At 39.3% G+C, this 14,600-nt stretch overlaps 1 long non-coding RNA gene across 1 annotated transcript in view; it reads right to left on the reverse strand.

The window, feature by feature from the left end:
• Window positions 1-14,600, reverse strand: part of LOC148224378 (uncharacterized) — an 81,817-nt gene that overhangs the window by 55,262 nt on the left and 11,955 nt on the right. The gene's annotated exons all lie outside the window — the stretch shown is intronic.

The following is a 14,600-nucleotide window of genomic DNA, read 5'->3' on the forward strand; positions in this document are numbered from 1 at the left end:
AGAAAAAGGTTTCATCAGAACAAACTGTTTCTTGGTGATTGTAATTGAGGTCTGTAAATCACATCAGATGCTTACTAGGACCATCCCATTAATTTCTTGCACAACTAGGCCAAACATTAGTATCACTATATTTACTTGGCTGCATTTGGAACAAGAATCTAGCTTTTGTACCACTTCACTTTCTCAAGATTGGCTAAATAAAATGAGGTTCTATACAGCAACACTAAGAAGAAATATCTGGTCTAGCTAAAGCAGTTCTTTGCTCTCCCACATAATGCAGTGAAATCTGCCACACAAGTAGTGTAAATACTTTGATTCACAGTATTTGTACTCCAGAATTTGAAATCAGAGCTTTAGTTCAAGGCTTCAGCAAAGCCATGGTGTTCTTCTGAAGATGTTGCTCTCATAACTCTCTAGCCCTCAAAACACCCACACCACCAACAGCTATAGCAGAGACAGAAACTTGTTCTCAAAGAAATACCCCAGTGACCCCCTGGCTGGGGTGTAGTGAGAGAAGGGCCACGAGAAGGCTTCACCAAAAGCTGAGGGTAAGCACACGAGCATGGATTTTGAGAGGGACTGTCAATAGGATCACCATACAGGGCAGAGACTTGTGCAGCCACAAAATTCTGACGATTATGATCACACGTGCAAGTCATCAAGGGTGCAATTGGCCCTGACACTTAACTTTCTCATAAGCAAGTGAGATGCAGGAAACACCCTGTCTATTTGACTACTCGCATTAAATCCTTTTAAAGAAACTTTTCCTCTGATTTATCTAAAAAGTCTGTGGGAGAAAGGGAATGCAGTGTGACATTAGAAAATACAGTTTCAACCCATTACCCAACCTACTTTGCATGTGGCTACTGCTCAAAAAAAAAAAAAAATTAGTGTCATGAGCCAGCTGGACACATCTTTTGCCCATCTGTTTCATATTTATTTATTTTTTCAACATTTGATTTACTGTTTAATGTTTATATTTCTCTTATTTGGTACTCAGTGGAGAACTACAAAAAAGTCATCAATGCCTCCTTCTGTTGCAATCATCCTGGAATTCCCACAGTCAAATATGGCTGCAAAACCAAGTGCAAGCTCTGTCACCAAGAAGACTAACATTTTATTTATGTGCTTTTAACACCTTCAGTGACTCCATATTTCCCAGCTATCTTTACACACTCACTACAACAGTAGCAGAATATTAGAATGTCTAATTTGACTTGGGAGCATTCTCTTTTCCTTCCAAAGAATAAAGACGTTTCTAATAGTCATCATCATAACTCTAAACCTTGTATAGGAGCAATCCTAAATCCTCAAACCCTTTCTTCACTTCCTGCTTTGAAAGACAAGAATCACAATGTGTTTATTCTTGGAAATTAAAAAAAAAAAAAAACTGAAGGGAAGAACTGGAGGGAAATGAATTTTAATGCTGAATGTGTCTCATAGGATCTTCTTTTCAGTTTCTGTTCTGATTTCAGTCAGTCATTGCATCTCTGGGAATTTTTAAGGCTGCTAACCTGATTTGGAAGCAATTTCACTGACACATTCTCAATAAATTAGTTTAGTTTTGTTCTTAAAAGACTGTTTCTTCATACTAGTTAATATTTGTATTGTAGCTCTGCTGCTGAAAGGATACAAGTAAAGATAACTGAGGGAGGAAAAGGGTTACCAAGTGATCATACCCTTAATAAGCATTTAATGAATCAAGAGTACCCCTCACAGCCACCCCTCCTGGCAGCACACAGAGTTAGAGCCAGATCAGCTTGTTCTTGCTTAGAACAGCTAAATCCTAAGTACTCCCAAACATTTCAGACCAAGCAGTCCTAGGAACTGGAGTTCCTACACACAGGAATTGGGGTTTGAAGGGGCTACAAGCCATGGGGATGTGGTGTGTTACCAGTTTTTCTGCAGCTCAGCAACGAGCACTGTCACAAGCTCTACCATTCTTCTGCGTCAGGAATATGATCTAAAGTTAAAGCTACCGGCATTGCAGGGAAATACAAAGTTCCCAGAAGGAACAACCACTGGAAGTGTTATGCTGCCCATCTGAGTCTGGCCATGTCTGCTAAGCAGAAGTTTTAACACTCCTCTCCACAGGCTGCTGTTTTGAAGACCACAGCTACTCAGCCCTTGCCTGCTGCCTCAATTCCTAATATATGGGTAAGAAACTGCTTGGGCACAAAACAGCAGGAAACAACACACTTCTTATCTGCAATCCTACTCACAGGATGTCACGCTCATGACACCAGTTCTGGTTTTGCAATTTCACTTGGGATTGTAAACATTTCTTGGAAAACTGCAACAGTCATCCCAAGAGAACAAGAAGGATGATGGAGTTTACACCAACCATGAGCAGAGAGCAGGAGGTGGCCAGAACAGCAGGTGTTCCTGCTATTGCTTTAGTAGCATGAATTCATAACTACCAGCAGTATATCATTCCCTTTAGTTATTTGGTTATTTTATTTAAAACATAGTTATTGAAGTCATAATATCCAGTTCATTTTTATATGGAGAACATAGGGCTACAGAACAACCCAGGTTTCCTGCTTTTCATATTGTGCAAAACAAAGTACATTGTACTGTATTCCTGCTGTTTGCCCAAATTCCAAAATTTAGATTTATGATTATGTTCAGATGCAGAGGTAAGTCATGTGTCTGTAAACAACGGTCACAGTACAATGAATTTTGGATTGAGCACCTCTCACTTAAAAACATCTGTTCTCCTAGAAGCTTGCATGGTGTCTATTTCATTAAATCTTTTCTGTTGGGTGCTTCCTATTTTTTGGACTTCAATAACTTCCTTTCAGAAAAAGAAGACAGAGAATGGCACTGTCTAGGAAAAAAGCCAAGATAGGCTTTTTAATAACAAACTCAGTGCTCCTGAGATGCATGGGAGCAGCAGTATATGTACAGCCAGAGAGGGCAGCCTGGAGAGCTCCAGCAGGACTGAGCTGCCCTGTTGGATATACCAGTATCAAGAGGCTGAAAATGTCACTGACAATAGCTGGTCAAGAAAAACAGTGCTAAGACAATTCCTACCCATTGAATTGCTGCAGAGCCTGACAGTAAAGAAATTAGAGCTGGAGGAACTGGGCAGGACAGAAATGGTTATAGGGCATGAGTATAGCCCTGGAGATCTTGAGAATGCTCTGAAGAGGTTTAGATATTTTTGGCAAGGGCTTAGGGCAGAATCAGGCCCCCTCTAAATTATGCCAGCTGCCTGGCAATTGCACACAGCAACATGCAGGAGACATGAGGCTGGGTTCTCTAGGACCCCAATGAAACAGCCAGAGAGGTGAGTTCCACTGATGCAACTTTCTGCCTTTTAGCTGATCTCTGCCACAAGAGAAGGGGATGATTTCAAGAAGTTCTAGTTTTCTCCATCTGATTTCATAACACAAAGTCATATGATATAGTCAAGGATTTCTTTGGGAATAGAAAAAATATTTTTGAAGTAAACGTCTTAAGCTCTGTTTTTGGTGAAGAGCCAGCATTATCTTTACTTGTCTATGTCTATGGCCCAGGAGTTAATAACATTATATTTAATGAGCAGAAAGCACTTTTGCAATTAACTTCATTTAGAACAGTATCTGGCTTTATAACATTGATTTTACACTTCATTGGGTTGATTGTTATACTGCTATAAAAGGACCACAGCATTTTATGTATGATTGTTGTTGTTAAAGACAAAGCAGAGTTAAAAGACTTACCCCCTGTTATAGCTGCTACAGGTAACTAAGAGAAACTACAAATTGCTGCAAAACTGAAAATCAGAGAATCACAGAATATTTTGGGTTAGAAGGGACCTATAAAGTCTACCTAGACCAGCCCCTCTGCAATGAGCAGGGACATCTTCAACTAGATCAGGTTGCTCAGGGCCCCATACAAGTTGACCCTGAACGGTTCCAGGAATGGGGCATCCACAGCTTCTCTGGGCAGTCCATTCCAATGCTTCATTATAAAAAATGTCTTCCTGATATCTAGTCTGAATTCACCCTCTTTTTCTTAAATCACTTCCTCCATTACCACCCCAACTTTCCTGCTGATCTTTGTGAACCTTGTCATGAATGCAAGCATGACTGGATTTGATGCAAAGCACTCGTGTTTTCTTGATTCTATGTTAAGATCCAGCACCAGTGCTATAGAATGAAAGAGAAAAAACAAAAAAAACCCTGGGAAAACTGGCAAAAATAAAGAGTTCTTCCATACAAAGCCAGCACCTTTTCTTCTCTCCCCAGATCTCCCTCACAGATCAGCCTAGGCAAGGCTGATGTGTAGTACCAGTGAATCAGCATGGCTTGCCCTGAGCACACTGGCAGAGTTTAATGTACCTGATGTTAATGTAGATAGCTAAATCTGCACTCACATTATCCAGCTTGTGTAGGAGGTATGAATGCAATTGCAGGGAGAAAAAGCATCGGATTTTATTCCATGCATTGTTCTTTATATCGTTAAGGGGAAAAAGTTCTATTATGAGTTTTGTTATAACACATTTGTTAAAGTACACAGGCACACCCCTAGAAGAATGGAAACAGTGATTAGAGAGGGTACAATGACAGAATCACTGTAATAAAAAAATGCCTAGTTTATTAATACCTTTAAAATATCCTAACTAAAGCTCCACTTACATGATCAGGCCTTGTTACCAGTTTTAGTAATTTCTATCCCAGGCTGTGTTTACTCATGTATGGGAACATTTTTGGGATCATATTATTTTGGAAGCAGAGCCTTTATCTATTTTATGTAAGTACACAAATAACTAGGAGTCAGGCTGTCTCTGCAGGCAAAAATCAGTGTAATAGGATATGGGGGAAAATTGAGAGCTTGGAGACACTGTTGAAGAGAGACAAGGCCCTGTCTTCTCCAGAAGGTGAGGATGCCACATCCCTGAGAGGAGAACAGCAGGTTGTGTGGCAGCTGGGAACTCCAGGATTTAATCTTATGTCTCTCCTGCTTCCTTTTCTGTCTGCCAAGAGCTATTAGCCACACATGCACAAACAGTCCAGGAATAGTTACACATGCTTTTAAAAAGCTTGTGCTTGAATTGCGTCTTTAAAAAGCATATTTATACAGTCAATCAAAGCCAACAATATCTCCCAGCCAGTCAGCTGCACCCACTATTTCTTGTAAAATACAGCCTAAATATTCCTCTACTCTCCCCAGCCCTCCCTCCCTCCCCACAGTGGAGGGCTGCTGGTGGCAGCTCCTTGCCCTTGCACTCTGTTTTCATCTCTATTCAGGCAATATTAGAAATACTATGCTCCATCTTATAACTGGGCTGATCTTTCTGCAGAGGCAATGGCATTCCTCTTTCATGCAACATGGAGGCATGCACAGTGCTGGGGGAAAGGGAAGAGAAAGTTTCAGGTGCAATAATTTCCCGTATAAATCCACTCACACATCCAATGCAGTAGAGCTCTCTGTGACTGTATTCTGCAGAGTGCTTTGTGCTGAAGAGCATCCTTGTGGGATCTCCTGGGCTTCTAAAACATCTGCTGCACTTTGATTTTTAAAATCCTTTACTGGGAAGTAATTGAAAAGTAAAGAATTCATAGGCAGGAAAACACTGAACAGTTTTCAGGACACAAGAGAATCACAGTAGGAATTGACTGAAAGTTTGATTAGACTCTTTAGTCTATAGATGTTGAAACTCGCTAATTAATACTGAGTGGCAATATAGATTATTTAATTAGCAGTCTCCAATGAACTGGAGCTGCTGAATTTTGTACTGGAATTATTTCTGACAAAATAACATTGCCTTTCGTTTTTAGCTCTTAGAAACAGAGTTAAGAAAAACTAGATTTTAGTGCAAGGTTGCAGAATAGCAGTTCCAGGGAAACAAGTCTTCTCATTATCAAAAGCACTACAGTGCAACCTCTACCAGTTGCCCTGACAATGTATCTAACAGTGCCATGGAGAAGCCCAGCACCAGGTGTTGAGTGGGTGTTTCTTACTACTTGCTTATTAAAACATTGGTCTTAGCTCAAACTTCCACAACGCCTCCCAATTAGTGCCAATTGTGGTGATGGTTTTGACCATGTGGATGCTTTTCCTCCAGGAACTGGAGTCCTACTGCAGCTTTGAAAGACAGAGTCCCAAGAATAGCATCTCTGGTTTCAGTTTAAATTATATATTTGGTCTGTATTAAAATCCTTCAGATATCAAACTTATAAAAAATGCATAATGAGGAAAACAATGATAAACAACAATACCTAAATATATTCTGGTCTTCAAGATAGCAATAGCAATTACTTTTCAGAAAACAGGGAGCAGTGATAGGGAACAGTTAATACTACTGACAAGCTGCAAATGTAAGATAATTTTACTCAAAGCAACTCCTATCACAAGTTATTACTTAAATTACTTGTCTGAGTTCTAAAAGCCATTTGGACTATCCATAACTGACTCTTAGTGCATATTGATATCAGTATCTGCTATTATTAAAAGAAATCAATCCTCCAATGATATTGTTGAAAGAACCTTTTGCATTTCAAAGAGGCTTTGAGCAGTGTTACTTGAGTTACTTCTGAAATTAACACATGTAAGAGATGAGCATTTTCATAAGACAGAATAAATTGGGGTCAATGCAATTTTGCCTCCATTATGCATGTTGAGAAATGTAAAAATGAGGGAAGACTGGGAGTCTTCAGAGGATTTATAAAGGTTCAGAAGCTTTTGGCTTGGCATCATTAGCAAATTCTTATTCATACAAATTGAATAGAAGGAAAACACAGAAACAGACTGGAAGAAAATTCCTGCATACATTGCATGCTGATGTGAGTTGCAGAAATCAGGAGTGGCAACACTGGAGACACAGCTCAGAGTCTGAGTGGCCCATAAGCAATCCCCAGTGTATGAGACCAGACTGAAGTAACTTACTCCTGTTACCAAATTTTGGTGGCTTTGATGCATCTCCCTTGAAGTTTCAGACCTCTAAGTGTGGACTGGGAGGTGGTATTCCTGGCAGACAAGGAGGGATTATTTTCTTATTAGGGCAAAATCATTAGTGAAATATTATTAATCAACACCTGGCCAGAAGTTTCTGAGAAAAGCTACAGAGAGGTTTAGCTATGCAAGTACAAACTACTTGAAAGATGATCCTCAAAACAAACTTATTCAGCCCTGGCATCTCCCCTGCCCTCTCAATCCAGGAGCCTCACAGCAAAATTATTCTTGTAAAACACCAATTTCATCCTAGTTGCAACTGCTCTGATTGAGACCAAGTAGTCAGCACTTGGATCTTTAGGCCAAAGGCAGAAGGGCTCCCTATTTGCCACTTCAGCTTGAAAGCAGGATGTCCTATTTATTGAATAAGTAGGAACATCAGTGATAGCAAGAGGAAGGTGGGACATATGGAGAAATGCTGAATTTCTCTTGTCCTCTTGTTCTCTTGTATTCTTCTCTTTTTGAAACAGAAATTGCTCTGAAAAAAAAGGGTAGTTTAATGAAATTGGGCCTTCTCACATTCACATCACATACGCCCTCTGCATTTAAACTAAATTTGGGTCAGGTGATTGTTCAGATTGTCTATGCAACTAGTCAAAATAGTAACAGCTGAAAGGGAAGGATGAACAAACATTTGTTCTGCAATAGCTGTACTGTGGGAGGATGATTCAAACCCTCTATAATACTTTTTTTTAAGTATTGAGGGATACCAAGTATTTTCAGCTTTGAAACATTTCCATTCAGCATCCTTCTGTTGGATTAATGGTTTTATTTTTTCCTCACAGGTTGTTCTGAAAAAAGTTGTGTGATGTGCTTTGCTTTAGAAAATATAAAATCTATCAGAGAAAAAGAAAATTGATGTTGCCACATATCCATTAGAAACTGGTAAAGTAGGTGGATTTATGCTCTGTTAGCAGAGAAATGGGAAGTTCTGTTTTAATTCATTGCATACAACTTCTGCTATACTAGGATGGCCAATTCTTCACACAGAAACAGCTTTACAGTTCAGTCTGTACCTGAGCAAAACATAAATTTTGTCTTTTGAGTAGCAAAATATATGTTCAGTCCTTTTGCTATATTATACCAACCTCTTTGGATCAAAATACTAAGTAGATTTTTGTCACTTTGTTTTTCTTCTAAGTATATCCAAGCCATCACAGTGGGAAAACTCTGTCACATATCAGCACTCCTGGACTTCTTACACACTAGATGTTCTCAAAGGGGCATGCTCAAGCTGTTATTCCTAACCAGAAAGAGATCTCTTCCCATCTCATCTCATTGTGACCTCATCTGGTTGTTCATGCTCTTTTCCCCACCAGATCCTTTCGTTGAGCTAACGCTTAAAGATCTCTGTCTTCAGATAAGCACGAGAAGCCAGAGCTGCTGCTTATTCTCTGGTGTGGATTTTGATGAGATGGAGTCAAGTTCAGGATGTTAAGAAAATGCTGGGAACATGCATTCATACTAAGTTTAGGCCTAGTATCCTTCTACTGATCAGTAAACAGAGAAGATTTCGGAGGAGTCCTGAGTTGCCTTTCTGCAGATTGTACTGTTCGTGTCCATCTGGGTTTGTAGGGAGATAAACTGCTTTTTGTGTGTGACTGAACAAATACATGTAAGTGAAATCATTGACATCTATTAGACATAAAGACATCATCTCTGAGCTGCAAAGTATAAAGGTTGGGAGAGTGTTTCAAGAAAACAACTTTTGCTCTGTTTTTTAACTCTTCTTGGGGCATTTCCTGTTGGTTACTTCTATTAGTACTCTGCATTTACTTGTATCCATGGTGTGCAACAGCCTGAACCCAGAGAAGGTGAAAATCACAACCTGCTCAAGAAGAAAATGATACACCAAAGTTTGGCTCTACCAGCACACCAGAAGAGGTAAACCTTGCCTACAGAGTTTTTGAAGATTTGACTCACAGATAGCTCTCCCCCCTTAACAGTTAAGCAAGCTGACCACCAAACCTCTGGCTTGAATTCTGTCTAGATGCTGCTGTACTTTAGTGTTCTCAGTGTTGAGACAGAAGATGCAGTTTTATCTTCATCTTGGAAAGGCAGATCCCTGGAAAAGGGAGGCTGTAAGTTCCTTGGTCAACAAAATCTGAAATAAGCAGCCAACAAGCACAGAGACTAGAGCTGTAAGACTTAAAAGGATTCACAGTCTGGGGCAGACAAGAACACCTGGCACTTTACTATGTTTAGGCCAAAGGATGTGCTGAGCACGTGTTTCAGATACTTAAGACACAGTAACAAACTATTTTAAGGAAAAATATTGTAGCTATTTTCTATACTTAGAACCCAGTCAGAATGCACTGAAGATAAGGAAAAAATGTTCATGAACTTTGGAGGCCTTTGGATCACGCTCTTTCAGGATAGCAAACATCAAAACAACAGGTCATGTTGTGTTTTAACTGTGCCCAGTGCCAAGTACTTCTTCCCTTTTAAGACTTTTTGGGAGTTTTTTTCGCTTTTAAAATAAAATCATAGAGGGCATCCTTGGAATTAATTCCCCCTCTTCTAAAACCGGACAGTCTACTACATAAAGTAAGAGACATTTTCTGTAATAGGTTTCACATGTGCTGAGACACCAGGAAGGTTATAAAGGAGGCTGCAGTGTAGGGAAGTCATCAGGTGGGTTGATGTGGAGAACAAACAAGAACACAGTTACACTATTATTCCTTCCTGAATCAAAGCAGTGTTTCATTCTCACATCTTGACCTAATTTAGCTTCTCAACCAAGAGAGCAGGAATGGGATAGAAATAATTTAAAACTTCTGCCTTTACTACCACTGAAAGTGTAGGGGGAAAGTCATTGAGCATTTCTCTGTATGACAGCTGTGTTTTTCTCAAGCTCCCTCATATCTGCAAAGCAACAATATTCAGAAAAGTCCTGAGACAACAACCCAGAAACATTTTGCCTAAAGTTGCAATGGTTAATTGTGCTAGTATATAAGCTTGAAACAATTCCTCCCCAAACAAAGCAACATTTCATGTCAGGTTTATCTAATATCTATAGTATGTTCCCTGCACATACAGTTGTCACTCTGAACACTAGAATTCTGGTAACCACATTAAATAAAGGAAGTGGAAGGTATATTTTGTTCTGATGAATTTCATTTTGCTGGTTAAGGCCTCCCACGTGCTCAGTTCAAGGAAATTCCAGTTGTTAAAAGAGGAATTTTTGGGTTCTTTAACTTTGAAAACACCACTAAATTCACATGTATTTTTTTCTCCATCTTGACATAAATGCACACCATGTACGAGAAGATATATTAGCAAGACACATTTATAGAAAAGCCAGCTAGATATATTAGACTGCATCAACAATGATTCCAGTGAAAACAAAATAAAAATCAAGTTCACGTTTATTTTTTGCCTGTGTCCAGCTATTGCATGAGTTGGACAGGATGACAGGTTGTAACACTTACCAAACCCATACTTTGCTTGATATCAAAGAGAATTGCCTTATGCAACAAGAATGTTTCAGGAAAATCTTGACAGTTTTAACAAAAAACAAGCAAACAAGAAAAATTGCAAGCCACTTGCATCCATCCTCACCCTGAAAACACATACCTGTAGCTTGTTATGATGCTAGTAGCTACAACAGAAAATTAAATATTAACTCAGAATAATTTGGGCCTGAAATGAAACATGCTTGCAGCAAGCAATTTAGATTTCAGTCTTGCTCCATGCATTGCATCTATTGTCTGTGGGAGCAGAAAATACTCTGAGAGGTAACTCAGTAGTTACCTCTGAGAGGCTTTTTGAAGAGAAATTAGCCATGTATTTATGGTCAGTTTATAGTAGCAAGGGAAAATGTAGGGATAATTTAGTTGCCAGTTCAGGAAAAAGAAAGCCTTGGACAAAACAGATTTGTCTATTCAGTGTAAATAAGGAAACACAGTTAATGCAGTATATGGTATAACACAGTATGCAGCACTTCAAGTTTGATGCTGGTGAAACATTTCTACTAATTAGAAAAATTCCACTTTCTAATTACAATTAATGTAACTAAAATGTACACATATCACTTTGCAGAAGCAAAACATCCTGGGTAAAATTCTGAAGAATTCTGAGCAGAAATTGTTCTTATTGTGATTCTGTTTATGAAGCCTTGGTTCACTAACTCAACTACATGAAGAGCACATTTAACCAGAAATTGCATAGTTTCTTCCCTGAACATGATGTTAAAACTGAAAGGTTTCACCTGATTAAAAAAAATAAAACTCAAAGTAAGACACAATTCTATTACAAGACCTTGCAGTTCATCAGGCAGGAAAGAGAACATGTCACTAAACTTATCCCACGAGAAACAGGACATGGCTTGACACTAGGAATGCAACAGATCATTTGAATTGCAAATAATTAACATTTTAATCTCTAAATTACACACATATTGATAGTGGTAGAATTAGAGCTACTTTTCAAGGATGGTGTTAGTTTTCCTGTTATTAATAGAATTAACTTTAATTGTGTTTGCAGGTTCCTGTTCAGGACTAGGGCTTTGTTAGATCAGACGCTACAAACACACACAGTGATAGTGGTCCCTCATTTCAAATTAGGCTTCTTCAAGCCTTTATTTGTATTATTTTTCTTGTAAGTCAGCCTCGAGACAGAAACAATTTTATTTTTAGGAGATCAGAGTCAAACTCTTATCTGAAGATGTTTCAGTAAAAGTTTTTCACACATTAAGGCTGGTTAATTCCTAATTAAGACCAGATCTACCACACCATAGAGCCCACTAATGAGAATCTTTACTTCAGACTGGGTTAATGCCAGAAATTGCTTAAGACTGGCTTATATTTAACATTTTTCCTAACTATACCTCTTAGCTGTTTCATTGGGTAATTTATTAACCAAACTCCATAATTAGTTTTCATCATTCTTTTCCCAATTTCACTCTGTCTATAAGAATAAACCACTTGAATGTTAGAAAAAATACAACTACAATTTCGATTAGTGAGTTTGTTTAAATACATGACCAAAGCATAATTGTTGCTGGTAAAGTAAATGCTGTGGGCTATTCATAGAATAAACAGAGAAACTGAGCTAAGTTTTATATTCTTTCAAGCCAAAAAGAAAAATGTTTACTTCTTTCCATTTCGATCCAACAAGTGTGAATATTCTTATTCCCCCACAGTGGCAAGTGCAGGCATGGAGAAGCTGGTATTTGCAGCTGGAATATCTACATGCCTAAAGATGTTGCTGCCAGAGCACAATTTCTTTTCTCAGCTAGCCATGAGAAGATGGAGCAGATTCAATCCTGACACCTACTGCTGACTAACTCCCAGCATAGTTAACAAGCTCAAATTAAACCTTTTTACTTTTAAAATTCAGTGGCTGCAGGATTAATTACGACTATGGGAGGAATCAGGCATGGTGTGTTGAAAATGCAAATGTTACAGAAAGTGGCCTGCAGGTGGGTGAATTATTTTGGAAGGCCTATTGTAATAACCACTAGAGCTGGGAGGCGGCTGCAAGCACTCAGGTCTGCCAGAACTGGTTTCTGAGTTTCATGGATCCAGTCAGGTAAGTAAACAGGAGCAGGAACCAAGAGAAGAGGTAGAGGTGGAAATGATGCAGGAAGGGGGTATGTATCAGCCACCCTCTCAGATTCCCTTCAGACAGCAGTCCACAGGAGGCAGCTGCCCTCAAAGCCTTGCAAACCTCACTGGAACCCTACTTCTCTTTCCTTTGTGTGCTTTCAGTACACTCAGCTGAAAAAGTAAATGGCTTCAAATAATGGTCTGGAATTGGCTAAAGTTCCAGAAAAAAATGCTGGTAAAATAATACTCAGGGCTAAGAAAATGTTAAAACACAGAAGCATAAAATCAGGAAATGCTCTGTTTGTAGTCAAGCATTGCAAAATCCACTTAATATGGTTGTTGAGGTAAGACAAACTTTGGTGTCTAAGAAGACAGTAATGAAAGCTAAAATTTTACATACAAACTAATTAGCCGAGGTGGGAGTAATAAATTTCAGAGTTTCAGAGACTTTCATAATGAGCTAAGGCTTAGACAAGACACACTTTGTTCTATTGTATGATCAATACGAGCACAAGCACTGTTTCCAAAAATCACAGCAGTGTTTATGTACTTTGAATTCTCATTGTCAAAATTTCAAAAGGAACTAATTCTGCAGTAAATGAGCAAACAACCTGAAAATTTTCTTGTAAATTAGGTTTGGTTTAACCCGGAGGAGTACAAAGAAAATAGCTATGACTACCGAGGATGTAATGTAGTTAATGGTAGTTTAAAGATTTCAATTACAAAAATATTTGCTTAGTTCCAGGTCCAGATTTTGGGAAATATTGTAGCAGCCACTTCCTACAACCATAAGATAAAATCTCAAGGATGGAATCTGCCTCCCCAGGCCTGCTAAGCAAAAGGCTAACACGTATCAGTTAATTCTGAGAAGAGGCTGTGCTTCTGCAGCTCTCAGGAGCCCTTGTGAAGAGCTGAAGATAATCCCATTGGGTCAAATGGTTTGCAAATGCACGAAAAGGATCATTCTTGACCTGTAACAACCAGGCTTCAAGTATGGGGGAATATACAGATCATATAAGAAAATGTTTTCCACTGAAGAGAGCGATTTCAGTACACCAAGAACCGAACCACTGGTGAAACCACCAGAGCACTGAATGAGAACTGTGGTGTCCCATTCTGTTCAAGAGAAATTTTATAATGGTTAATGAAAGCAGCAAGACAAGGAAGCCAAATCGAGATATGTGAGAGCCAGGGCAGCAGTGCACAGGATTGATTCCAGGAGCTGATACATGAAACAGAGAAGAGCAGAAGAGTCTGAAGGGAGAAGTACACTCACTGGTCAATTTTAGTTAGGTTTGACTGCTGAGCAAAAAGTGTCCAAAGAAATAACTGTGATTAGTAAAGGGGAGCTAAATATCACTTCTTCAAGGGCAGATGAGGAAAACAAAGGAAAGCAGCCCAGAAATCTCCATCCCTATGTATGCCAGAAAGTGAGAGAAGAGAGTTGTAGGAGGGGAAGTCAGCCAAAGGATTAGACAAGGGGAATGACAGCTACTCACTCTGTCAACTTTCTCTTTGAGGTAAGCTACAAGATCCCATGCAGCAAGAGAGATAGAAACAGCAAAGGGAGGTATAAAAGAAGTGACACAAACATGTTTAAGTAAAAAGCCAGCAGACTAGTACTAAACAAAGACGTCTGAGACTGATGACTGGGCTGCCCCCAGCCACCCCTCTCCCTGAGTCAGGGACCATCCCACCACGTCCTGCACACACCTGACCTGGTTTTGCCAGTCTGGCCAGCAGCGAGAAGGACTTAATGACTTCCTAAATTTTGTTCTCCTTCAAGCTTCTCTGAAGTCTGCACTCTCTCCAGTGAGGAATGCAGTGGCTCAGTCTCTCACACACTCAGTGGTCCTTCTGATGCCCACGAGGCCAAAGACAAAGACATGGTCAACTCCATGATTTGGAGTTGGGTGTCTCAACTCCATCAGCCTCTGGCATTCATGGTCTAAGTACATTAAAATAGAGGCTTAAAGCCCCAGATATCTCCTGCAATGGTATCCTAAAGTAGTTACAGTGCATCAAATAAAATCCCACTCATTAAGACGTTCTAGCTTAGTCATCAGCCAAAGGTCTTATGCCACCAGTTATGAAAAATACAGCTGATTG

This window comes from Sturnus vulgaris, chromosome 3, assembly GCF_052056855.1.
Source record: "Sturnus vulgaris isolate bStuVul1 chromosome 3, bStuVul1.hap1, whole genome shotgun sequence".
NCBI lineage: Eukaryota > Metazoa > Chordata > Aves > Passeriformes > Sturnidae > Sturnus > Sturnus vulgaris.